Raw genomic sequence first — 24,696 nt, 5'->3', positions numbered from 1 at the left:
CTCCTCACTACTGTGCCATGAGGAAGGCATTATCATCACCATTTTACAGATGAGGACATTGAAAATTTGCAGAGAAGTAAAACAATTTGCCTAAGGAGTCAAAGTCAGGATTTGAACTGAGCCCTTTCTGGTTCCAAACATTGTGTTCTCAGCCACTGTCCTGTATACTGTGACTGGAGGAGAATCCATAGCATCGCAATATATGCTGCACCAGCCACAAAAATGAGCACATAGACCTGTCCCCTCTTCCCCACCTAGAAAAACAAGTCGGAGAAGCCTGAAAACACACACACACACACACACACACACACACACACACACACACCAGAATAGGGCAAGATGCAGAAATACAGAAAATGCAGCTTAAACCCTGGGTATTCTCTATGTCTTAGCCGGTGGTGTTCCTAGCAGCACCTACACCAAAGATGGTAGATGGGCTGCCACTCCCAGCGTGTAGGAGGAGCCTGAGTGACTTCAGCTGGTCTGGAGGTCTGGGGAATGGGCAGGCAGGCTGGGATGTGCTGAGCAGGCACCTCTGCCTGCGACTCCCGGAGGAGCGTGCTGCGGCTGCCTGCGCCCTGCTCAGCACAGCCGCTGGGCCTGCTGCCACCCTTCCTGTTTGGGAGCCTCTTCCCCAAGCATGAATTCATTGTACTCTGCCTCGGTGACATGTCCGCGCCCCAGACAGGCATCAGACCTGAGGACAATCAGAGGGCGGGTCAGGGCGGGCCATTTGAAGCCCTGCGGGGCTATCAGCTTACCATGGTGTTGAGGTGGTGGAAATGACTTAACACGGACCCACTGAGGATTGAGAAGTGGCACCTAGAAGGGACCACTGCTGCTGCCTAACAGTACTAGGAAGGAGCCAGCCCAGGAGGGCCACCTGTCTGCCCACTGTGTCCCTCTTAGCCTGTCCTTCAAGAAGTCTGGAGAAGGTTCTCGGGCTGGAGGGCCCTCACTCACCGCCTCCCTGCGCCTTCCTCCCTCCTCCTCTTCTTCCTCAGGACTCCTCACCCTTCAATGGGCGGCTTTCCTAGGCGCTGAGAAGAGGGAAGACCAAGGACCCTCCTGGGCCAGTCCTCCGCAGGCCTGGGAAGAAACATATCAGAAATACATTGTGACAAACGTAGCAAGTGTCCCCACGGATTTTGCGACTGGCTGGAGTCCAGGGCGTTGGGAACCGCCCCACGCCGGCCTCCGACAAAGCGACCCGTCTCAGGTGCTAGAGGCAGCGGCGATTCCCTGCGAGGAGGGGACACTGGGCGCAGCGCCGCTTCCGGGGCCGGCCGCTCTCCCAGGCGCACCCCGACCCAGCGCGGCCAGCGGCCGGAGCGCGGCGCCCACGCGGAGGGCGGGCCAGCTGCGGGGCGCCGCGCTCTCCGCGCTCTCCGTGCCCGCGCGCAAGGCCACGCCGCTCGGCGCCAGCTTGTCCCGAACTTCGGGAAATGAAAACCCGGGTGCTGACGGCTGCGCGTGCGGGGAGGCCCGTCCCCTCGTCGCAGCCCTGGCCCGGAGACGGTTCTCCCGCCTTCCAGGGCGGCCGGGGCACCCACCTGCCGAGCGGGAAGCCCGGGAACGCTCGGAGCGGCCGTGGGAGCCGGCCCGCCCTCCGCGGGAGGGACTGCGGCGCGGGAAACGACGAGGAGGGGCCGCGCTCACATGTTTGTGCGGCGCCTGCTTCACCTGGGCGCGAGTTTGATTTCAGGGTGTGGCCTCAGGTAGGACATGGCTAACCCAGAGCCCGGGAAAAGTCGCCGAGGGGCGCAGGGGCCACTGTGAGGAGCCTCTGTGCCCAAGGGGGGGCCACCTGCCTAACTCTTTCGCTCCAACCACTTGGCCCCAGCTCCCGCCCGCCCTTCGCCTTCCGAGCCTGACCTGGCCGCACCCGCGGCGACATGCCTGCGGCCAGAGGCCCCACCGCTGCAGCACAGAGACTGGACCTGCATTATCCGCAGAGCACGGCCCTGTGTAATTAACTAACTCATTAACTTGCTTGCAGGCGCACGCTCTGGGCGGCGGCAGACTCTGGACTTGAGAGGTGCTGCGTACGCCCACCCACACATCCTAGAGTCCTAAAGCCCACGCTGGAGTCCCCAAACTTGGCACCTTGGCCTCTCTGTCCCATCTGGACAGGCCCTTAAGACTGTCCTGGGGTAGCCCCCTTGTGCAAGCAGGAAAGCAGGATTAAATGGGATTCTAATTCCCTTGCCAGACCTTGCTCAATCCTGGGAACCCTGTGGTTCCAGGTTTCTAGGGTAGGAGACTTTGGGCGAGAGAAAGCTTCCAGGAGTGCCACACCCCCAAAGAGAGGAAGGGGCCCATTCAGGAGACCTCTACCTGCGATTTGTTCCAGAGTTGGCATCCCTTGGTTGTCCCCAGTAGTGCCCTGGCCTAAGATCGGATGGCCATTCCGAGTGGCTCACTGCTGACTGCCCTTTGGGGGCAGAGGGTGTTTTCTATGTTGGGACAAGGGGCAGAGATCACGTGTCTGTCTCTTCTCCAAATAAGGAAGTGAGAAGACCCTTGCTGTCCTTGCCTTGGGCCCCCAGAGAGGGCTGTGTGCTGACTGAGTGCTGAGCAGATTCTTGGCGTGGAAATTCAGTACATCTGGACCCCAAATGGCTGCCTTCAAGTGGTGGCTGGGAGACTGCCAGTGTCACAGAGTAGGGACTGAGGACAGTGCAGGGGTTTTTTTAAAAATCATTGTTGGGCACCTGAAACTTCAGTTATTAATTGAAGTCGCTATTGCCATATATCATTTTGTTCACCAATTCTTTAGATATATCAGTGCTATTTATGGGTAAATCCTTTGCATTATGGGCTCTATCGCACACTACCCATATTCCCATACTTACACCTAGTCTCTTCTTTCCTCATTCTGTCCCCTCCTCCTCTCTGCATCTTTCCCAAGTGGATTCCTTCTCTTTCCTCTGACCAATAACACTGTAGGCCTGATCCTCTTAGACAAACCCTGACCTCCTGTGGCCACCCAGGAAGCTGACTGCTGAGCCTGGGATGAGGGGGCCATGCAGGGGTGGGGGGAGGATGGGGAGGTGGGGCAGGTCATACAAGTATGGCTTTCCCTACAGATTGGCTATCCAAGGACGTAAGTGTACTGGCTGAATGCTGGCAGGCAGATTGTGCTACGTGGCAGGGGTGGGGGGAATGGTTGCTTGCTGAGGACTTGAAATGCACTATGACCCAAAGCTAGAATGAAATGCATGATATTGTTGAACCTAGAATCAATACCCTAAATTATTTTTACTGACTCAAAGATGTACATGTGAATTTTTTCTTTTACTGCAAATGCCTTATATACCAAAACCACAACCCCAAGCCATACTTTTGAACTATACTACAGCAAGGTATGAATATTATAATATTATCTGAAATGAACTGATGTTGAATTTGGTTTGAAGCCAGGCTTGGGTATCCCAGAATGGCTACTGGCCAAGTCCCCTCCTCACCCTGTAGGGAGTCAGTCTAGAAAACCCTGGGTTCCTCCCACCTTTGGGAGCTGCAGTGGGGCTTGGGGCCTCCAGAGACACAGAGGCTCCAAATAAGACTGACAAGGAGGTAATGAATCCCCTATCACTTGAGGCATTAAAAAATAACTATCAGTCAGATGGACCAGAGGAAAAGTTCCCGTACTGGGTACAAGGGTAGACCAGGACCTCTCGGGCCCACCACAGTGCCCGGTTTCCGCACTTCGGTCCCTTCTACACGCGGTTCAGCTGCACTGAGTGGATGACCTCCCACACAGCAGGAGGGGTAGGGGATGCAGGGTGTGTCCTGAGTGATCAGTTCCTGTGTGTGACTCTCCCCCTGCTCTGTTCTCCTCTGATCCTTGCCCAGCTTAGCCCTGTGCAGGAGGAGAGGGCAGAAAAGCAGCATAAGAAGTGTCAGGAGCAGCCTGCGGGCCAGTGTCTCCTCTAGTGTCCCTCTGGCCCTGTTCTGAGGTGGCCCTGCTGAGCACAGGGGGGCACCAGGCACACCCTCCTTTGAAGAGCTTTGGCTGCTGGCACAGACCTTCTGGTTGGGGAGTGGCGCAGGCGCTGCCATTCCACAAACTGGGCGGGAGCTCCGCACAAAGGCACCGAGAACAGACATCTCACCACGGGAAATGGCTCTTGGAATCCTGCCAGCTCCCAGGCATTGGCTGACCAGTATGGTCGGGGAGGGCATCAAGGCAGGCTGGTGGGGCGGGACAGTCACTTCCCGGTTATCTCTCAGCTTGTGGCTGTCCGGACCTGTTGTAACATCTGAGCACCAACAGCCAGGGCTGGGAGCCCAGGTTAGGGCCAAAGAGGAAAGATACGGATCAGCTTGCGGTTTAGAAATACAAACACATTATCCTTTCCCTGTACCTTTCTGCTCCGTGACTTGAAAAGCTTCCTGGGGATCAGGAATGCTACTAACAAGCTCACTTACTCCTTCCAGGGCGCCTTTCACTGGATGACTCTGCCCTCCTCTAATAACAGTGATAATGATGCCTGCCAATTATTGAGTGCTTTCGATGGGCCAGGCCCCACGTTAAGCTATTTACACATACCGTCTCAGTCTTCACAACCCTGTGATGTAAGTACTGTAAATTTATTAGTCTCCTTTTATATATGAGGAAACTGAGGCGGGCCCTTCTGCTGTGTGAGGTTACAGTGAAAAGACAGCCATCCGTGAACCAGGAAGTGGGCCCTCGGCAGATACCAGATCTGCTGGTTCCTTGATCTTAGACTTCCCAGCTTCCAGAACTGGGAGAAATGAACTTCTGTGGTTTATAAGCCACACAAACTATGGTATTTTTCTACAGCAGCCCAAATGGGCCAAGCCAGTTATTCAGTGGAAGAACCATAATTTGAATCTACGTGTATCTGACCCCAAAGCCTGTTCTCTTTGCTTGGTGCTGCTCAGAGGTCTCTGGCTCTAAGGACTGTCTGAGAAGTTGGTGGACCAGCTCAGACCTTCATGTAAGGCATTTGTATTAAAAGAAAATAATTCACTGCCCAGGAAGGGTGAGTGATGTGAGACATGGTGGGGAGGGATATCTCTCCCACATTTCTGAGTAGGGCAGGAAGACCTCCACATGGCACTGAGTGTGAGAGGTACAGGGGTCCTCAGTTTCCCCCACTATGTCACTGAGTCCCCTGACAGAAACCAGTGCTGGTTTCCCTACTCATGAGCTAGTACCTTGCCTGAAGTCCCTGCATCAAGTCATCTGTCCTTCACAGACCCATGACAGGCCTGACCACATCGGGCCCACATGCAGGGACTGCTAGGGAGGTGGGAGCTGGCACTTCTGCTCGATGCTCAGCAAGAGGAGCCCTGTGGGGCCTGGGCTCCAGGCGGGGTAGCTGCCCACACAGCCTGGAGCCCTGGCCTTAGTAGAGAAGCTCTCTTTGGGGAAGATCCTCCTCCTCCTCTCCCCCAGGCTGCCCAGCACTTGCTTCCATGGGACCACCCATCTCTCTTTGCCTTTGGGGCCAAGAGGCAGGTGCAGACATCCGAGGGTCTGGAAGTGTGAGTCGAGGGAGCTGATACTGCCAGGCCTGGGGCCTCGGGCAGGAGGCAGGAGACAGAGTCTAGCTGCAGAGGCCACGGATGCTTGAGAATTAGAGCCCTTTTGCCTCTCTATACTTTCAGTAAGTCCCCAGCCTCAGTTTCTTGGTGTGGATCATGGGGGAAAAGAGTGCCCCTCTCCCTCAGGAAGGTGGCAGAATGATGAGGTCTAGAGCATTGGGGTACAGGGGTCTTGAGGAGCAGCACCCCTAAACAGGATGAGCGGTTCTTGATTCTCACAGGTGCTAAAGGGACCAAGGTGCCAGCTCCCCTCCCCTCCCCTGTGCACGCACACACCTGCCACAGGGAGCAACGGAGCCTAGTTGGTGTGCCTCAGAGCAGAATCCCCCGATTCTTCCAGAAGACGAGGCTACAACTCGCTACTAAATCAATACGACAGGTCTCTCTGCCCCAGATCCCTGAAAGGAAAGCCCAGACCCAGGTGGTAGCAGTGTCTGGGGCCAAGTTACGTGTTTGGGAAAAGTCCCTGGGTCCCCTGCCTGGCTGCCGGACAGATGCCCTGGGTCCCAACAGAGGGAACTGCCATACCCAGAACCTCAAGCCTCTCTCTGTCTGCCTTTCCCTCAAGTTCTGTACCTGCACTTCACTTCCTATGCCAACGGCAATGCATAGGACTGTCCTCCTCAAACACAGACTGCCACTGGGGGCTAAACTTGCCCGATAGCCCCAAAGGGGCCTGGTGACCTGGGATGAGCCACGCAGGTGCAGGGACCACTGTGGCGCTCTCCCCAGGTACCCAGTGGGGGTGTGCTGAGCTGCCCTGGGGAGGGCTGGGGACTAGAAGGAGCCACCTCTGCACTGAGGACACTCATGTTAGAGACGTGATGAATTCATTTAATATCTTCTCACCACAATTGCTTTGGAGCCCTTGCTCTTAATGGCCTCCAAAATTCCATCCAAATATCTTTCGCTGGCAGTTCAGCTCTCTGGCTGGCATTTTTCTGGCAGAACTAACAGCTGGAAGCCTCCTTGACTGGAAAGCCCTCATTGTCCTTCTCTTTTCTGAGCCTCCAGCAGCTGCTCCAGGTCCAAGGCTGGGGCAAGGCCGGAGCAAGGCTATGACTATGGCACCCTGCCACCAAGCCTGGGGCCTGACTTTCAGGAAGGACAGGTGAGTTTGGGGGAAGTGGGAGGACTGTGCCTCACCAGGGAAGGGCCCATGAGTCCGAGGAAGTATAATGTTGGTTGCCCAAGTCCCATCCCCAACATTCTGGGCAGAACACTTCAGCTCTGAATGCACAATGCACAATGTGGGCTGTGTGGCCTCCTAGTCCCAGAGCCCGCAGACTTCTGTGTCTGCCCTGGGTCAGCATTGGAAGGCATGGCCCGTCTAACTGCCGCTTGGCCGGTCTGTGCTGTGCTGTGCTGCCATCCCTTCTCTGGCACACACCTGGCAGAGCCCCTTGAAGGCTGCAGGGGTGGCCGGCCTGCTGGGACGTTCATGTGAACACTGACATAGCAAGACCCTGGTCACACCACTGCCACACCTGTGCTGGGGGCTGGCACCGCAGCCCCTGCTGGGATGATGGGCCATGTGGCGGCAGCTCCTTCTCCTGTCCTGACCATCCTCTCCTTCACAGGAGCCCCTGGCACCTGCTTACTTTGGGCCTTGCACCCACGCCCCTGGGCCTGGCTCCACCCCACCTAGGGTGCGAGACCTCCACCTCTCCCCAGCTTTCTGCATCCCAGGCAGCAGGATCCCACCTTCCAGCAGGATCCACTCTAGTGGGATATAAAAGTCTTCTTGTCCAGCATGGGCTTGGTGACAGCTGACAGGCTTCCTCCTGTCACCTTGGAACTGACCTCTAATGGCGGCCACTTCACATGTAAATGCCTGCCTGGCGTCAAAAGTCCATATGGGTGAAAACCACCTGAGGCAAAGGTCTCTGTGTCCCTCCCCTCTCCTCTGCCTGAGGATCCCTCTCGCGCTAGACACTGTCATCATTACTCCCTTCTTTGGCTTAAGACATGAACAGCTTTAAGGTTAAAATGTAAGATGCTACCTGAGACAGACAGAAAGTCAGCCAACCCATTTGCACATCAGTTAGATCTGTTCAGCAGAGTGGGCTGGTCCCAGGAGTAGCCTTGGGTGCAGTTGGCAAAGTTTGCCTTTGGGGGCACTTGGCTAACAAGCACGGGCTGGGTTGAAGTGGGGCCCCTGTGTGGAGCAGAGTGCGGGGGTGGGGGGATCGCAGGGCCCAGGCCCCGCTAGGGCAGGAGGCACACAGGAGCAACAAGGACCTGTCCAGCCTCCCAATGTGTCAGGCCGGGCGCTCCCCCAAGCCATCAGGTTCCCCAGCGGTTCCTGCCTCCTCCCACACAGCCCCTCTGCTGCTGCTGCTCACGGAAGGGCAGCCTGGGGACAAAAGAGTGCTGGACAGGGACTCGGCTCTGCCACTAGTCAGCTGTGTGATCTCAGGACCCTCTTTCCTTCTCTGGGCCTCTGTTTCCCTCTATAAAATGATGGGGTTGGATGAGACATTCTTAGAGGACTGCCTTTGGCTTGAGTGTGCTACAGCAATCTAAGGTGGCCAGTTCCTTCCAGGGGAGCCTCTTCCTCCTCTGAACTCTTCCCTGTGACCTGGGCCTGTGCTCTGGCCATGCAGGGAGGTGGCATAACTGGCCCCCAACCCCCCTCCATCCTGTGCCTTTCTGCACCATCTGGAGCCTCATTTGAAGCTAAAAGAAAGAAGATGGAGGCTGGAGACGCTCCAGGCCAGGAAGCTGAACCACAGAACCAGTCCTCCTGGTTTTAACTCTGCCGCTGCTGCTGCTGCTGCTGCAACCTTCAGCAGCCCCGGTCACCAGCCAGGCAGGTAGGCAGCAGGAGGTTTTGAGCAGGGTGACTTGTTGCTATTTGCCCTGAGGTGAGTGGGCCAGTCCAGCTGCACTGGGATCAGACACTGGAACGATGTGACAGCTGACCTGAGCTTTCTGGACCTGAGCATGCAAAGGACCCCTCACCAGGTCCTGGACAGCTTGAGTGAGTATGAAGGACACGGCTCTGCTTCCACCCCCTTAGCCAGAGGCCTGGGGGGCCGAGTGCACAGGGCTGTGGGCAAACCGGGGCACCGAGGGTTGCTGCCTAGGCTGGACATCGGGATTTACTTCCTGAAGCAGCACTTCCGGGGAAACAGGCTGCCACAGAGAACTCACAGGTGTACCAAAAAGGCCATCATGGCCCCTCTGTGAATACTAGGGTCTCTGCACTGCCTGATGTGTCACAATGAAGTTTTATAGAAAATGCTGGCCAGCCCAGTGTTCCTTTGCTGGGGCTGAGGTGGATTTGGCCTCTTGTGTTATAAGGGAACCCATTTTTCCCATGCTAATTCATCTAGCACGTGAAAGCCTATTGCGTCCTAGGTTTGCCTTGTTTTTCTTAGTTGAATAGAATTTGGGAATGCTTTTTCTAAATTCACAGAACAGATAACCCTTTGGTAGGAAAAGTCAAAATCTCTGAGAATGAGCCTTATGGTTACCAGGCATTTCCAAGTCACTTCCCAAAGTGGCCAAGGAGCCCGCTGTGGCCCCAGTCTGGCCCCTCCACATGCAGCACCCCCAAGTGTGTGCGTTGGATGGGGCTCGTTAGAACACAATGCCTCAAGGAATCAGGGACCATGTGACAAAAGATTCCAGGCCCAAAGAGAAGTGGGGCCAGGGCCACACCAGCCTCTTGATTCCTTCACTAGTGCAGCCACGTCGAGTCCTCAAGACCTCAGACTCTAGATCCCAGAAGAAGGAACTTTGCATAGTCTCAAGTAATCCCTTAGAGAACCTCAGTGGGCAAACAATGTGCTATTTTGGAAAAAAATAGATCTGGTATTGCGTTTCTTCCCATGGATTTATCAGCATTCTGAGAGCTTTAGTTTCTCTTCCAGAGTGGGTTCTTCTACCATGGAGGAGCCACCTCCTCCAGGAAGCCTTCCTGATTCCCCTAAACAAGCTGTGGTCTCTTCCTCCTGCACTTTGTTCCTCCAACACTAGTAATCACAACGATCACAGTTATCTTTTGCTGAACACTTACGCGCAGCTAAGAGCATTCCATGTCGTCTTAATCAGTCTTCTCGACAACCCTGTCTCGTAGGTACTATAATCATCTGTGTCGGACAGGAGAGCAACCTGAGACCTAACAACACGAAGTAACTTACCCGAGTCATCAGGAGGAGGCAGCACTGGGCCTGATGCTTGCCCTGCCGACTCTACACTGCTAACCAGCCACCAGCCATCTCTCCCTGCACTTGCATATCTCCCTTGACACGCACCTTCTGCCTGTAACTGAAGATAGAAGCTGCTGCTTCCTTTGTTTTCATTCTCGACTAATCTTTTTTTAATCCATCTTTATAAAGTTCTATATTAAGAACCATCAGCCAGAATTGGTTTAAGTTTCTAAATTATGTGGGCAGGATGGGTCATGGCTGACAACTTCAGTAATGAGTCTGGGGCCCAGAGTGGCCACAAGGACAAAGCCATCTGGCGGCAGATCGTGGCTCTGTGGCTCCACTTGTTCCTGGTGGGGTTGGCCCCTAGCTCATCACTTGCCCCTACCCCCTTTGGGCCACCAGGGGTTTGCACTTAGTAGCCAGGCAATCGCTGTCACCTGCTTGGAAGCCAATGAGGCAAACAAGGCACTGCCTGCACAGCCTGCCGGGAAGAGGCAAGACACCCTTCATCTCACACCCCACACCGGGGCCCTGGGGCTGAGCTGTGATGGGGTGGAGGGCGTCTGCTCAGAAGGGGGCAGCTTCCCAGGAGCAGTCGGACTGCTCACCTGGGCAGGAGGGCCAGCCTTGGCTTCCGGAAGTTGAGAGCTCTTTCTGCCTCAGAAGCTTCCATTTTCAGTGCTTTACCCCAACCTATTGGCTAGCTCACTCCTTTCTACCAAGTAGGCTCCCAGAAATGAGCTCTCTTCTCGAAGGCCCCTAGGGGCAGGCTGCGAAATGCCTGCCAATGGGGTTTGCTGGCGTCCTTCCTACTGCTCAAGTCTTAGCAGCTGCTCCTGAATCCTGGGCCTTCCCACTCGCGGCGCGGGGGCTTTTCAGGCCATAGGACAGCCTCCCAAGAGTCCTTCCTGCCTCTGCACCCAGGACACGGTGCGCTGGGGGCATCTCTGGGCTGTGTGGATGAGGAATGCAGTCTTTCAGCATCTCAGCCTCTTCCCTGCCCAGCCCTACCCAGCACCTGGGACACAGGGGCGCTCCCACAGAGGCGGGCGGGTGTAAGAAAGCCAGCCTTCCAGAGTCTTCTTTCTTAAAACCCCAGGCAGCCCTTTCCTCTCCTGCCTACTCTGCCCTGGCCTCTACTGTCTGCTCCCTGCTGGCCTGCTGTTTGCCTGGTGCTCAGTAGCCTCTGCCACTCTGCCCCCAGCTGGACACCAGCCCCTGCTCAGCTCTGCATACGCAGAGAGCTCCCAGGCTTAGAGTCACCTTTTGGGAGGAAGCAGGAAATACCCCCACTGCTGGGTCATTTTCCTCATCCTGGAGCCAGGTGTGGGAATTCATCTGAGTGAGAGACACTTATGGGCTCCTGACTCTGATCTCATGTGATCCTCCAGGACAGGGGACATTCTTAGTCATCCTAAGGAGTGGTGCACAGAGTGGGTTTTTTGCCTTGGCCGGAGACCCCACCCACCCACACCCTCCCTGTGCCTGGCACATCCCGGAGAGCTCATGAAGAATCAGTCTGTCCTGGGGCAGTGTGCAGTCCCCACACTCCCACCTGCTGCCACTCTCAGGGGCATGGAGCTTGCACCCAAATCTGCTCCCAGATGGGCTTGCTCCTGGTGCCAACCCTCACCTGGCCAGGCACCCTTGTCACTAGGGTTCCCAGGTGCCACTCCTGAGCCTGGCACCAGGCCACTGCCAGGGAAGCCTGCCTGCAGAGGGGACTCCTTGCTTGGCCCAGAGGCCTCAATCCCAGCCAGATGTGCTCCCATGGCACTGAGTCTCAGGCCCAGAAGCCCTGGGGGCCACACAGCCCTGAGCTGATCCTCTACTCCTGGATCTTGGTTCCCACAACAATCAGCTTAAGGAAGGGCCCCAAGCAGCAATGCAGAAACCTCTGACCGTGGTGTATGGTGCCGGGGAAAGAGCAAGTGGGGGATTACACTGCATTAGCCTTGCTTCTCCATGGGGTCCGGTACTCTGTAAACCTGAGCTCCCTGGGCTTGATGTCCCTGGAGCTGACCAGGTCGTTCACCCTGCAGCAGAGGCGGGCAGCCCAGGCCTGTGAAGAGTGACCGCGCTCAGCCAGGCAGCCCTCTGAACCGGCCTGGTGCCGAGTTTCAGAGTCAGAAACTGTGCCAGGCCAAACTCAGCACAAGGGTGTGACCTAGAGCTTGGGATCCAGAAGTGCTCCATAAATATTTGTGGAATGACTACATGAGGGGAATGTCCCAGAGGTGAGAGCGGCCTTGTTATGGGTGTCCTGGTGGCACTGGCTTGGCCCAGCAGGAGCAGGAAGTAAATGTAGGAATAGCAGAAACAAGCATCTCTCCCTCCAGCTAGGGAGCCAGAAGCCCGCTTAGACTGGACTGTTTCAAAATCAGTCTGGAAAGGCGGTGGCAGGTGGGGCGGGGCGTGGGGTTCCTTAGCCCAGGAACCCACAGCTGTGACAGAGTGTGGAATTGGCCTCCCTGTCCCAGGTAAGGGGTGGCCTTGGCACCGCTGGGAAGCCAGAACCGCAGTGGCAGCGGGGACCTTACCTTGGCCACTCCTTCCAGGCAGCTGGGCCTCGCGCTCCTCCACTGCAGGCTGGTGCTTGTCTCTAGCCCAGGAAGCGGCGCGCCCTTCAGGCAAGAAAGAAAAAAGGAAAAGAGAAAGAAAAAACCTCAGTGCTTTTCCCACCCAGCCTCTTCTGGGAGCTCCTGGTTGGTGTCGTCCTGCCTCTGTGGGCACATGGCCTCCTCCCCCCAGCAGCTTACTCACCGGTGTGCCCGCAAGGCTGCCAGCTGTGTGGGGGAGGCAGGGGACCACTGCCCCTCGGCCTGGCACACACCGGGGGCCAGGGGCTCGGGGGAGGGGGGCACTGACTATGGGGAAGCCGCACCCCGGCCGGCACCCTGCTCACTGAACGTGCCCGTGAGCTCAGCCAAGGACACACATGGATGCTGACGGGCCCTAGTAGAGTGGCACGATTGTTGGTAGGAAGCTGTTTCCTTGGTGTCCAGGCCTGCCGGGAAGAGGGGGTGGCTGAGGCACTGTCCAGCCCCTGGCAGATGCTTCCCACCCTCGGCCAGCGCTCTGGACCACTGTAGACCTTGGCACTGTACCATGTCTCTGTCCTGTGGATCCAGAGAGGGCCTGGCCCTGCCCGGGCTGGCAGCTGCTCCTCACCCTGCTCAGGCCAGGTGCCTGGCATCCCCTCTCCCCAGCACCCATCTCAGGGCCTGGCCCACCCAGCATCAAAGGGACGAACTGCTGTCAAGTCCCCACCCAGCTCTCTGCTGGACCCAGCTGGGGGACAGCACACACCACCTTACACGCTCTCACACTCACACACACGTGGGTCCACGCCCAGCACAGAGCCACCTACCTGCCCAGGCCAGCCTAAGCCAATCCAGCCTTGCTCTCCAAATGCTGCTCCGACCCTAGAAGCCACTCCTTTACAGAAACATCCCCTGGGAGGCGAGTTCAAAGCCAGCCCGGGACTCCAGTCGGCCCGGAGGACACACGGGTGGCCTGATCACCATATCTGCTGTGGCACTCTGCCGGCTGCCGTGGGCCCCCAGGCACTGCTGGCCCCCACAGTGCCTTCCATGTCCTTAGGGGGTGACGGTGGACTCACAGCAAGTCCCATCTTCCTGGAGCCCAAGGTAGGGAGGGGAGAGCTAGAAGGGGCGGGACTCAGGTGCAGCTCCAAGTTTCCAGCTCCCAAAATAATCAAATGCAAAGGGGAAGAAGAAAAGCTCTGGGCGGGCGGTGACTCAGTGCCAGTGGGCCGGCTTAGTCACCTGGATGGCTGCTGGCGGCTCCCGGCGCAGCAGGACAGGAGAGCGCCCTCCCCCTGCCGCTGCCCGGAGGAGCGGCCGCGGCGCCCCGGGTCCCGGCAGGCGGCGGCCACTCCCGCGGCCGGGCGGGCGATCAGGGCCCGGCAGCCGCGGCCGCGCCGCGCCCCTCCTCCACCGCGCGCCCCGGCTCACTTTGGGATTTCTCCATTAAATCCTCAGGCGGCGACCTGCTCGTTTGGGGCGCCGAGCTGCTCCAACGTTGCTTGGCAATTTTGATATCGTCGGGGGTTGCCATGGGGAGGAGGGTGATGTCATTGACACAAAAAACCCACTGAATTTACAAATCAGCTGGGGCTGGAGCTATTTATAAAAACACGTTTTCCGCTGCCTTTCTTTGCTGAGGCGGAGGGAGAAGGGCTGCTGCCGGGCTCAGGGTGAGCCTCCCGCCCGCGGTGCGCCCTAGCCTCGCCCGGAAGCCAGACCTCCGGGCTCACCCCACCCCCAGGCCCGGAGCTGCGGATTCGGACCGCTTGGCGGACGGCCGCGGCGGGGCTGACCCCTCCCTTCGCCGCCTCGGCTGGGTTTGCCGTGAAGGGCGGAGAGCGGCACCCGGGGTGCCAGGCAGGGTGGGTGCCGGCTTCCAGGGTCGGCAGGGACCGGAAGCCAGTTACTCAGCAGGCCCCTGGTTAGAGACAGGCATTTGCAGGTAAGGAAGCTTGCGCGGGGCGCCCACCTGCCTTCCGCACTGCCCGCCCCGTCTCTAGCCTTGGCGGCTCCTTCACTGGCCCCTTTTCTTCTCCCAGTGTCCCACTGTGGGTCTTGGGCACCCCCAGTCTTGGCCTCCTGCTCCTGTTGAAGCACCTCTTCTCTTTGGCCTTGGCCATCAGCCAGGCCAACGCTCACTCCAGAGCGCACCTGGAGTCTGCCCCACTGCAGGTGCCCCCTGAGGGCCAGCTCCACTCCTGGCCACGGCTGCCCACAGCCAGAGGGTGACCTGGCAGTTCTTGACTCTTCCCACCCCCAGCCGCTTACATCCAACAAGGCACGAGGCTCTATATATTATTTTCGAAAACTCTTTCTTAAATTTTCTTCCATAGTGAAGCTATGTGGTGTTTGGTTAAAAACCTAGGCTCAGTTTTCACATCCCAGCCCCACTGTTCGTCAGTTGAGTGACCTTCAGCTTGTTTTTAGCCGACTGAACGAAACTCAATTTCCTCATCCATAAAATGGGAATGATTTCACCTGCCTCACAGGGTTGTGGGAATTAAGTGAGTAAAGCTCCTGGCACAGGCGCTGCTCATCGTAAGCTCAGTAAACATTAATTTTCTTCTCTCCTGGCATGGCTGTGTTATTTGTTGCTCATTTTTGTCTGCCCACCAACTGGTGGTGAGTTCATCTTCCAAAAACCATGACCCAGTCACCTCCTGTGCAAAGGTCTCAAGCTGCACACATAGACATGTTGATTGAACTGCACAGTATTGGATATCAATCATGGTATTAAACATAAAAACTTCAGCTAATGGTCAATATGAAATATTTTTCTTTTTGAAACAAGGTCTCACTCTGTCACCAGGGCTAGAGTGCCGTGGCGTCATCATAGCTCACAGCACCCTTAAACTCCTGGGCTTAGGCGATTCTCCTGCCTCAGCCTCCTCAGTAGCTGGGACTACAGGTGCACACCACTATTCCCAGCTAATTTTTGTGTGTGTGTGGAGATGGGGTCTCGCTCTTGCCCAGGAGGGTCTTGAACTCCTCAAGAGATCTTCTCACCTTGGCTTCCCAGAGTGTTAGGATTACAGGTATGATCCACCGCACCTGGTCCAATATTTTCTCTTTAAGCAGGTTATCAGTTCCTTTTGGAAAGGAACTCTGTATTTCTCTTCTTTTTGTATGTCAGCATATTTTATGAGTAAACTTAGTAGTTATAAATAATCCACTTCTACTTTATCTTACTAATGATCCAGGAAATGCAAACTAAAAAGGGATATACCATCATAGGGAGAAAAACATGGCAGGTATGAGAGTGAATTGGTACAACCTACTTGGAAAGCAGTTTTACAGTCTTGATCAAAATTTCAAAACGTATATACACTTTATCCAGCAAATGTACTTCTAGGAATCCATGTTAAAAAATAGTTCCACATGCACCCAAAGATATTTGTAGAAGAATATTCATCATATCACTGTTTGTATCTGCAAAAAATTGGAGGCCACCAAAATGTCCATCAGCAGGGGACTGATTAATACAGGACTGTATATCCCCACGCAATGAAGTATCTGCAGCCTTAAAAAGAATGAGGTTGATCAGTCTGTTTGTATGAGGATGACAATGACAGTTGAGAGAAAAGACCAAATGCTGAACAACGTGATGGCATCAGCCCATATTTGTTTTAAAAAAAAGATTTTTAGATATCTAAATGTTTAACAACAAATGTTACTGTGGTTATGCCTGGGAGTGGCAATGGTGAGAGGGGTCTTTCACTTACGACTTTTTATAGTTTTTGCATTGTTTGCAATTTCCAGTGAACATATACTGGTTTTGTATTTTAAAAATACAAAATTAAAAATAAATAACAGTGTATGCTTTAAAAACTTATGTAGAAACTCCAGAGCTGTGAAGAATACTTAAAACTTGTATATTTGAACATTTCCTCCCACAAATTCCATTTTAAGACAATGTGGGGATTATAGAAAATACTTTTTTTTCCTTCATGTCTTCCCAAGTTCCAGAAATGTTATGTCTTAAAGGGAAGGGCAACATGAAGATGTGAAAAAGCTAAGGCAGTAGATAGAGTTTATTATATTAAATTTGAAACACTAATTTATTCACGTCATAATTATAATGACTCTCTTTAAGAAACGTAACCTTTCTAAGTTTCTGCCAGTTTATGAGAAGCGGGCAGGAATTCCTGAAGAAACCATCAACGTCATAAATCAAGAAAAATCATGTTTCCCAGATTTCTGCTATAGTGTCTAGCAGATAGAGATAATAGTCATTTCCTGAAGGAACTGAGAACAAAACAAACCACCTCCCCCATCTCTGCATCAGTTAGATTTTCTGGCCACCAGCCTGGAGAATCAAGTCTAGGACAGAAGCCAGGGCAGCCTGGGGTCTCCAAGCATCAGGACCAACCCCACAGTCTCCATAGATCCCCACACCAGGACGAAGATGCTCCCATCACACCGTCCACCTGTGTCCCTGCAGGGAGAGAGTGTGATTGGCTGGCTCAGGTCACGTGCCTATCTCTTACTGTGGGGGAGGGGAGTGGATCCTGGAGACAGTGCTTCTGCTATCACACGATGCAGGGAGGAAAATCAGGGTGCTACTACTAAAGGGAAGGGGAATTGGTGCTGGAAGCCAAAACCCAGCCAATGGGTCACCACAGCATCTTTGCTACTTTTTCCTAATCACTTTCAATTCCCGAGTGTGAAAACCAATAATGGTTGATTCTTGGATTCTTCTTGTCTTCATGGACTTCGAAACTTATGACCGAAACTGATGGCCTGTGCAAACTGAGACCAGTTCCTCTATTATGTTGCATGACTTCTTGATTTGGTGAGAGCAATGGCAAACTTAGATCCATTTTTATTTTTATGGGTTTAGAACGAGGGGATCTGCTGGCCATAGGAAGGAGCTCTGCAAAGGCTTGGCTGCCTGCTGCAGGGGGCAGGCCGGCAGATGCCTGTGCTGTGTGCCACACGCCCTCCTTTATCCCATGTAGTCACCTCTCTGCTAACCCCAGTAGACTGTGAGTTCTCCAGGGCAGGATGCTCAGCATGGTGGTTGGCACAGAGCAGATGCTCATGTAAACTTCTTGAATGGATGAATGAACATCTGAAGAGGTTCTATGCTGTAGCCACCCTTACCTAGTAAACGTGAATCACAGTGCTGAGAGGAACTCTAGGATCATCAGCCCCACCCTCCTTCTATAGGTGAGAGAGCTGCAGTCCCCAGAGATGAAATGACTCAGCAAAACCGCAGAGGAAATTCAAGGCAGTCAGGACTGGAACTCAGCTTTCCCTCCTCACAGGCTTGTGTTTTCCTTCTGCTGCCCACGGCAGGCCCATTCTAGCAGCCAGCCCTGAGTGTGATGTATCTGTCATTTGGTCAAGGGCAGTGTGGGGGCCGTCACCACGGACATTTCTGCCTTTGAGTCTTGACTCCCAGGGATTTGCAGCAGTGTGAATCAGTAAAGCCAGTGTCTTTACAATTTCTTAATAAAGGCTTTTACTTTCCTGTTTTTGTTAATGGACACATGTAGTATTTGTAGCCTCAAAGGTAATTTGCATAACCTGCATCATTTCGGTGAGTTGAGCTCAGCTGTCATCAACATTATCCCACTGCATGGTTTTTTTGTGTTTTATTTTTGAGACAGAGTCTCACTTTGTTGCCTAGGCTAGAGTGAGTGCCGTGGCGTCAGCCTAGCTCACAGCAACTTCAATCTCCAGGGCTCAGCGATCCTACTGCCTCAGCCTCCCCAGTAGCTGGGACTACAGGCATGCGCCACCATGCCCGGCTAATTTTTTTGTATATATATTTTTAGTTGGTCAATTAATTTATTTCTATTTTTGGTAGAGACGGGGTCTCGCTCAGGCTGGTTTCGAACTCCTGACCTTGAGCAATCCGCCCGCCTTGGCCTCCCAAAGTGCTAGGATTACAGGCGTGAGCCACCACGCCCGGCCAACTGCATGGTTTTTAAGAAACCATTTGGGGATGTGTTTGGAAAGGCCATGTAACAATGAGGTCCTAAATTTTTCAAAAAAACAATGTTTCACAAGCCCAAAGAATAAAAACTTTTAAAAACTAGGGCTAGGGCTCCAGTGTGTGGGAAAAATTCCCTTTTACTGCCAAATTTTTCTAGATCTTTAGATTCTTCCTCACACTCCCCACCCTGCTTGTGCTGCACGTACAAAGGTGCTTACGCAGGCCTTCCCGATGGCTGTGCCGGGCCTGTCTCCACCTGCCTACACTAATCAACGCCTCTCACCGCGGGGCCAGGGAGGAACAGGTTTCTGCCCACCTCGCCTCTCACCGTCCCAAGCCAGGGCAGGCTCTGGAAAGGAAGGACTTGGATTAACGAGCAGGTGTTGCCACCGGAGGCCTATGTGTCCCGCACTCCAGGGCTGGCCTTCTGTTAGAGGTGCCTCCAGAAGATCTAGGCCGGAAGCAGCGGCCCCAGCTTCAGGAGATTTTCCCACGCCTCCTGCTTCACAAGCGGAGTGCTGGGGGCACAGAGACACCTCCAAGACACCTGTCCCTCTCCAAGGTGCTGGCAGCAAAGGGGGCAGACCAAGTCCTGGGGTCCTCAGTGGGAAGAAAGCTCAGGGTCTTGTCAGATAGGGATGCTCTAGGTCTCTGCGCCCCCTTCCCTCCCGTGGGCAAGGAGTGTGACTGGTGGGATTCTCTCCATGAGCTCCATGGTACGCAGGCGTGCCGGCAGGGCTGCACATAGAGAATGTCTGCAAGAACTCTTTTTCCAGCCACACCGTGGAGGAGGAGTACAAGGAGTTACTACTGCTGCTGACCAACAGATCTTGCTGCCAGGCCACTGCCCTGTGGCCTTGATCAGAAGGCCCAGTGTTGGCCCTCTGCCTACCAGCAAAAAGGGAAAGACCAGCCCTCTGACGCCCAATCCGGGCTGCAGACCCTGCCTGGGCACCAACGGCAGGGGAAGGGGCCTTAGCACCGTCTGAGGAGACACAGGGACGGTGCCCTGAGATACTGGTTGACGTGCCCCTGCCCTTGGGGTGACGGGGAGGCCAGAAGAGAGGGTGCTGGGGCCTGGGCAGTGAGGGGACAGCCTCAGAGAAGAGGGCACCATTTTGCACGGTTGTCCCCTTTTGCCCAATTTCTGGTCACAGTGCTGCAGGAAACACGAAGGAGGAGAGCACGGGCCAGAATCTCATCAGGACTGGGAGTGATCCTGACAAGGACTCTGCTGCCGACCTCCAGAAGAGTTTTCCCTCAGGAAAAAGGATTTTGCAAGTAAGTAAATAGGGAACGGCATCCTTTTTTCCAGGACCAGGTGTGTGTAATTGCGAAAATACTCGGTTTCACGAGATGGAGGTGGCAGCAGAAAACCCCATTTGGTAAAGTATCTCACGCGTCAGACACCGCGTGGCGAGGTTCTTTCTGTCTTTCAGAGTCATTTCACTGAATCCTCAAAACACCATGAGGTAGGTATTATTATCCCAAGTTGTACAGATAAGGAGTCTGAGGCTCAACGTGTTTAAAATAACTTGTCCCAAATCAGCTAAGAAGTGGCAAAGCCGGGATTTGGATGCAAAGCCCTGGCTTCCACCGTGACACCCTGTGACTGAGACAGGAACTTACTGAAAGGGAGCCACTCCATCAGGGTCTGGCGGGACCTGAAACCTCAGGCGGGAGTCCGCTCTCCCTCCCCAGGGGCTCTGTGGCCAGCGGCATTCTCGGCAGAGGCCAGTCCTTTGGATGAGCCTTTCCCAGGGGCAGCCCCTATGGGAGGGGCTGGTTCACCTGTCACAGCAGGAAAAAGCAGGGGACGGGGACACTACCAAACACTGGCTGGGACTTCACCAGGGACGAGATGAAAAAGAAAAGCCTTTTGTCAGTGAAAGGGGCGCTGCTCCAGGGAGACGGCCTTGGAGCGAGGCTGGCCCAAGGGGGCTGCCCGGCTCGACTCTGAGGAGTCAGTGGCAACGTGAGGAGCTGCCCGGAAGCCAGTCAGAGCAGAGTTGCCAACTGTGGAGTCCCAAGTGCTGACTCACAGTGTGAACCTTTCCAGCAGAGGACGTGATGGGCCTTTGCTGCCCCAGCCCCCCAGGAGCAGTCTTCTTGCCACACCTGAGCTTCCGTGATGAGTGAGGGCTATTGGTAAACCCGGCGGCACAGGCAATGCAAAGCGGCAAAAGGACACCTGTAGAGTGTTCCCAACGTTTCTACAATGGCTGCAGCTAAAAGCGATTTTTTTTTTAGCACATACTGTAGGTTATGCACTGTGCTAGACACTTGCCACACATTAACTCATTTCATCTTCACAACAATACTGTTAACTAATCCATTCCACAGATATCTGCTGGGTACCTGCTAGGTACCATGCTCTATGCTTGGTGCTGGGGATAACTCAGTGAACAAGACCAGCACCTGTCCCCATGAAATTTATATCTGGGTAGGGAACTGTCATTATCCTTCCTTTTTTCCTCCCAACACCACCTATGCAGCAGACACTGTTGGCTGCCTTTCTAAATCCATCTCACCTCCCTTCTATTTGCTGGAAGAGACTCAATTTATTGGAATGTACATTCCTTTCCACCCCTAGCTAGCCCCAGGGGTGAATCTTAATTATTTTAAACCAATTTGTGGTAAAGCCCTTCCCTTTGCCAGGGACTGGCTTAGTCCTCAGATATGTGAAAATCTGGCCAAGTGCCATGAGAGGAAGTCGGCTGGGAGGGTTTTTGGGAAAAGTTTCCTTATGCTGCTCCAAGTTGCTGAGCCTGGAACTGTGGTAGCCGACTGGGACCCACAAGGGGACTGCCAGGGGATGAAAGCCCACATGCTGAGGGCGGGAGAACAGACAGGTGGAAACACTTGAGCCCTTCCATGAAATCCCAGCCATGCTGTTATGTGAGATAACAGATATTCTTACCCTTAAGATATTTTGGGCTGTTTTTTTGATTTTTGCAACTGCAAACTATGTATCTAATATAAGCCAGCTCCAACCTGTAGCAGCATGCCATGATGGCTTCGGGACACCCCCCACCCACACTGGCCTTACTTCCTCTGAGGGTTCCAACACATATTATCTGCTCCAGTCCTTTAGCTCTTGCTCATGGCTTTCCTTGAGATGTCTGGTTTTGACTGACTTATTTTTCTCTTATGTTCTCTTGGCTTTTAAGCTGTTATACCCCATTCCTCTAAATTAGAAGCTCCCTGAAGGAAGTGAGCATGCCTTACATTTCTTTATATCCTTCACAGTGCCAGTCATCAACGTGGAGCCCACAGTAGAGCTTAATAAATATTTATTGGCTAATCTTTTTCTCTGCATTCCAAGATATTTGTTGCCTTGGAGGGGAAAAGTGAACACGTTTCAACAAAGTAAAACAGGAGTCAACGGGTTGCAGCTGGAGGGCTGAGTGAATAAGAATGTTAGGCATCTCACTCAATAGTGCCTTAGATTCCACAACGGTTTACACCAGTTCCTACTGACTCCTGTGTGCCGGCTCGGGCAGGATGCTGGGGAGGCAGAGATGAATCTGTTGCTTGCTATAAGCCAAGGAACGTTCATGGTCATCAACCATATGGAGTTAATTCTCACAAGAACCCTTTTGGGCAGGAGCCATTGATACTAGTTTATAGACGGGAAAGCAAAGCAGACTGACCTAACCTGATCAAGCAGCTCGCTGGTAAGAAGCAGGGCTGGCATTTGAGCCCAGGTTTTCCAGTTTCTGAGTTGAGTTCACAGGGCTTCCTATATTTCCCCTGTCCTTTTTCCTATTAAGCAAGTGATCACTTTTTATTCATTGGCTCAGGAGACGGATGTAGCAGAGCATAATATAGAAATACAGTCATGCGTCACTCAACGACAGGGATACATTCTGAGAAGCACATTGTTAGGTTGACTTCATCATTGTGGGAACATCACAGAGTGTACCTACACAAACTAGATGGCATATCCTACTACACACCTAGGCTATATGGTGTAGCCTATTGCTCCTAGGCTACAAACCTGTACAGCATGTTATTGTACTGAATACTGCAGGCAATTTTTTGTAACACAATGGTAAATATTTGTGTATCTAAACATAGAAGGGTACAGTAAAACTATGGTATTATAATCTTATGGGATTACCACCAAGTATGCAATCTGTCAGTGACAGAAACGTTGTTATGGGGTACATGACTGTAGTTCCAAAAGCCTAAGCTCTGGTAGGAGAAGAGTCTCAGGAAGAGACTCAATGTCTTGGCCTTAAATGGGGTCAGTAGGCTGGGTTCCCTAAGCCAGAAAGCCATTCCCCCTGGTGGGGAAAGGAAGGGAAAGGAGAGGAGTAAGATGCATCTGTAGTGGCAGGTGGGCAGCAACACCCTGCCTGGCACATCAGAGCAAACAGGACCAGAGGCAGCGTTCTTTTTTTTTCCTTAGGGAGAGATGGATGCCGACAGAGGCAGCGTTCTAAAGACTCCTGCATTCTAAAGATTCCTGCGCTCTGAACATGGCAAAGAAGCAGCACAGCTGCAAGCCAGAGATTCTCTGGACTGAAAAGTGGGGACCAGATGGACTCCTGATACCTTGGTATTTGGCTGATCTTCAGACTGTCTTCTTTCAGTACAAATATTTGGTTCCCTGAAGCTTATTCCCAATAGACACAACTAATTTCCCCATATCTTTAGGTTACAGAACACCAGCTTCTTTCACCGACCTTTATCATAGCACAGGTTTAGCTGGGATACATTAACTGTATACGTGAATTAAGTCAAAAGACAGTAAGGCTCCAGTTAACTAGCTGGGATCCCATTCTGTTTAAGAGGTTTCCAGAGAACCTCAGACCATTAAACAACATTAGACCTAAATCCATACAAAAGTATCTACAAAACATATGTGCAAAAAGCTTTAGTTCTCAATACTCTGTAAAGTGGGTACATGGGTTTTCCTTAAAGAGGATGACACTGGCTCAGAGAGGTTAAGTAACTTGTTCCATGCTGCACAGATAGGATTCAAATCCAAGCAATCTGGCTTGAAAGGCAGAATTTCTAAACGCCCTGTTAGTGTTTGGTCTGGCACCATAGGCAGGGAGCCACCTCTATACTGAGGAAATTCTAAGCAGGCCCTGGGCCTATAAAGTTGACCCCCTATAATGTGAGCACTATGTGCAAGTCCTAACCAGGGTATAAAAATACAGAGAACTTGCCCTTAAAGAGAGCTCATCTGAGTTGGAGAGGTAAGGCATATATACATATATATATATGTGTGTGTGTGTGAGTCTGTATATATATATATATACACACACACACAAACACAGAAATATCATACATATGCCAGAATGGACCTACGTGCCCACAAACACAGATACAGGACTAGGACAAACACATTGAGACCTAGAGACCCACATATCAAAACACATAGCCATATATCAGAACTCACCTGACACATAAACACACACACACACACACACACACACACACACACACACACACACACACACTCACAGTCCAAGGCAACTAAGAATATAATGCAGCAGAGCAATGTCAGGTAGGAGCTATGGGGCTACGCCCCCCAGTGGCCTACGCCATGGAATCCCAACCACTGGTCCATTTACCAGAATACTGAAGATGCCAGTCTGGGTGAGTCTTGAGTTTTCTTACCTGTTCAGTGATGGGGTACACTTGATCAGGAAGGTCCCTCACAGCAATGCTAGTTAACTTTGGTCTCCTCTGCCTAGCTCATATGTTTGACAGCCTGACTCCCTTGACTCAATGGGCCTCCTCTACCCACTGTACCACACAATCCCTCACCCTTAGCTCTCATTTCTTTGAATGGGCCAACATCATGAAGCTTCCTGTGTCACTGTTTTCAATTTTGTTATCACTTTATTCTAGCATTCCCAGATTTTTTTCAACTTTGTTTAAAATGCAAAAGCAAACAAATGCATATTTATCTTTTTGTCCACAGATTTTAATTGGTATTTGTTTTTATAAAATGCTATCCTCCCTTTGTTAATTTCAGGACTGAAACAACTAAATAAAATGCATCATATGACCAGGCCAGTAAAATTAAACTACTTCGAAAATGCAACATGAATTGATTCACATAACTGTGTCAATTAAATGTGAGGCTGAATTAAACACACATAGGAAATAAAGTACACATTTTGGTGGAATATACCTGTGAAAATAACATTTAATTTAAAAAGGAGTAATAGGACAATGAAGTGTATCACAATGTAATGTCAGCAGTCAATTATAACATGTTAAACATATACATAGAAGTATCTAAAAATGAAAGCAATAAGTAAGAGTTTAAGTACTTTTACTAAGAAAAAAAAAGAAAGTGAGATTACAATTCCAGCCACATCTAGAGCCTAGGATAGATCTTTTTTTCCCCTCACCAAGGCTCCAATATAACTAGTTTCTGAACTTGTGGCTGCTCTTTTCCAATATATGAATTCACTAGTTCTTATTGAGAACTGTGCTACTTTCTGGG

At 52.6% G+C, this 24,696-nt stretch overlaps 1 protein-coding gene across 1 annotated transcript in view; it reads right to left on the bottom strand.

The window, feature by feature from the left end:
- The window catches only part of PAK6 (p21 (RAC1) activated kinase 6), a 34,397-nt gene extending 20,178 nt beyond the window's left edge, over positions 1–14,219 (bottom strand). Inside the window, exons 1-3 of the mRNA XM_012766397.2 lie at positions 13,105–14,219; positions 12,275–12,358; positions 964–1,089 (exon numbers count right to left, since the gene is read on the bottom strand). The gene's annotated coding sequence lies outside the window, so the exon portion shown is untranslated. The remainder of the gene's footprint in view (positions 1–963; positions 1,090–12,274; positions 12,359–13,104) is intronic.
- Positions 14,220–24,696: the final 10,477 nt, after the last annotated feature.

The sequence above is a fragment of the Microcebus murinus genome, chromosome 6 (genome assembly GCF_040939455.1).
Source record: "Microcebus murinus isolate Inina chromosome 6, M.murinus_Inina_mat1.0, whole genome shotgun sequence".
NCBI lineage: Eukaryota > Metazoa > Chordata > Mammalia > Primates > Cheirogaleidae > Microcebus > Microcebus murinus.
This window is presented reverse-complemented; position numbering and strand designations above follow the sequence as displayed.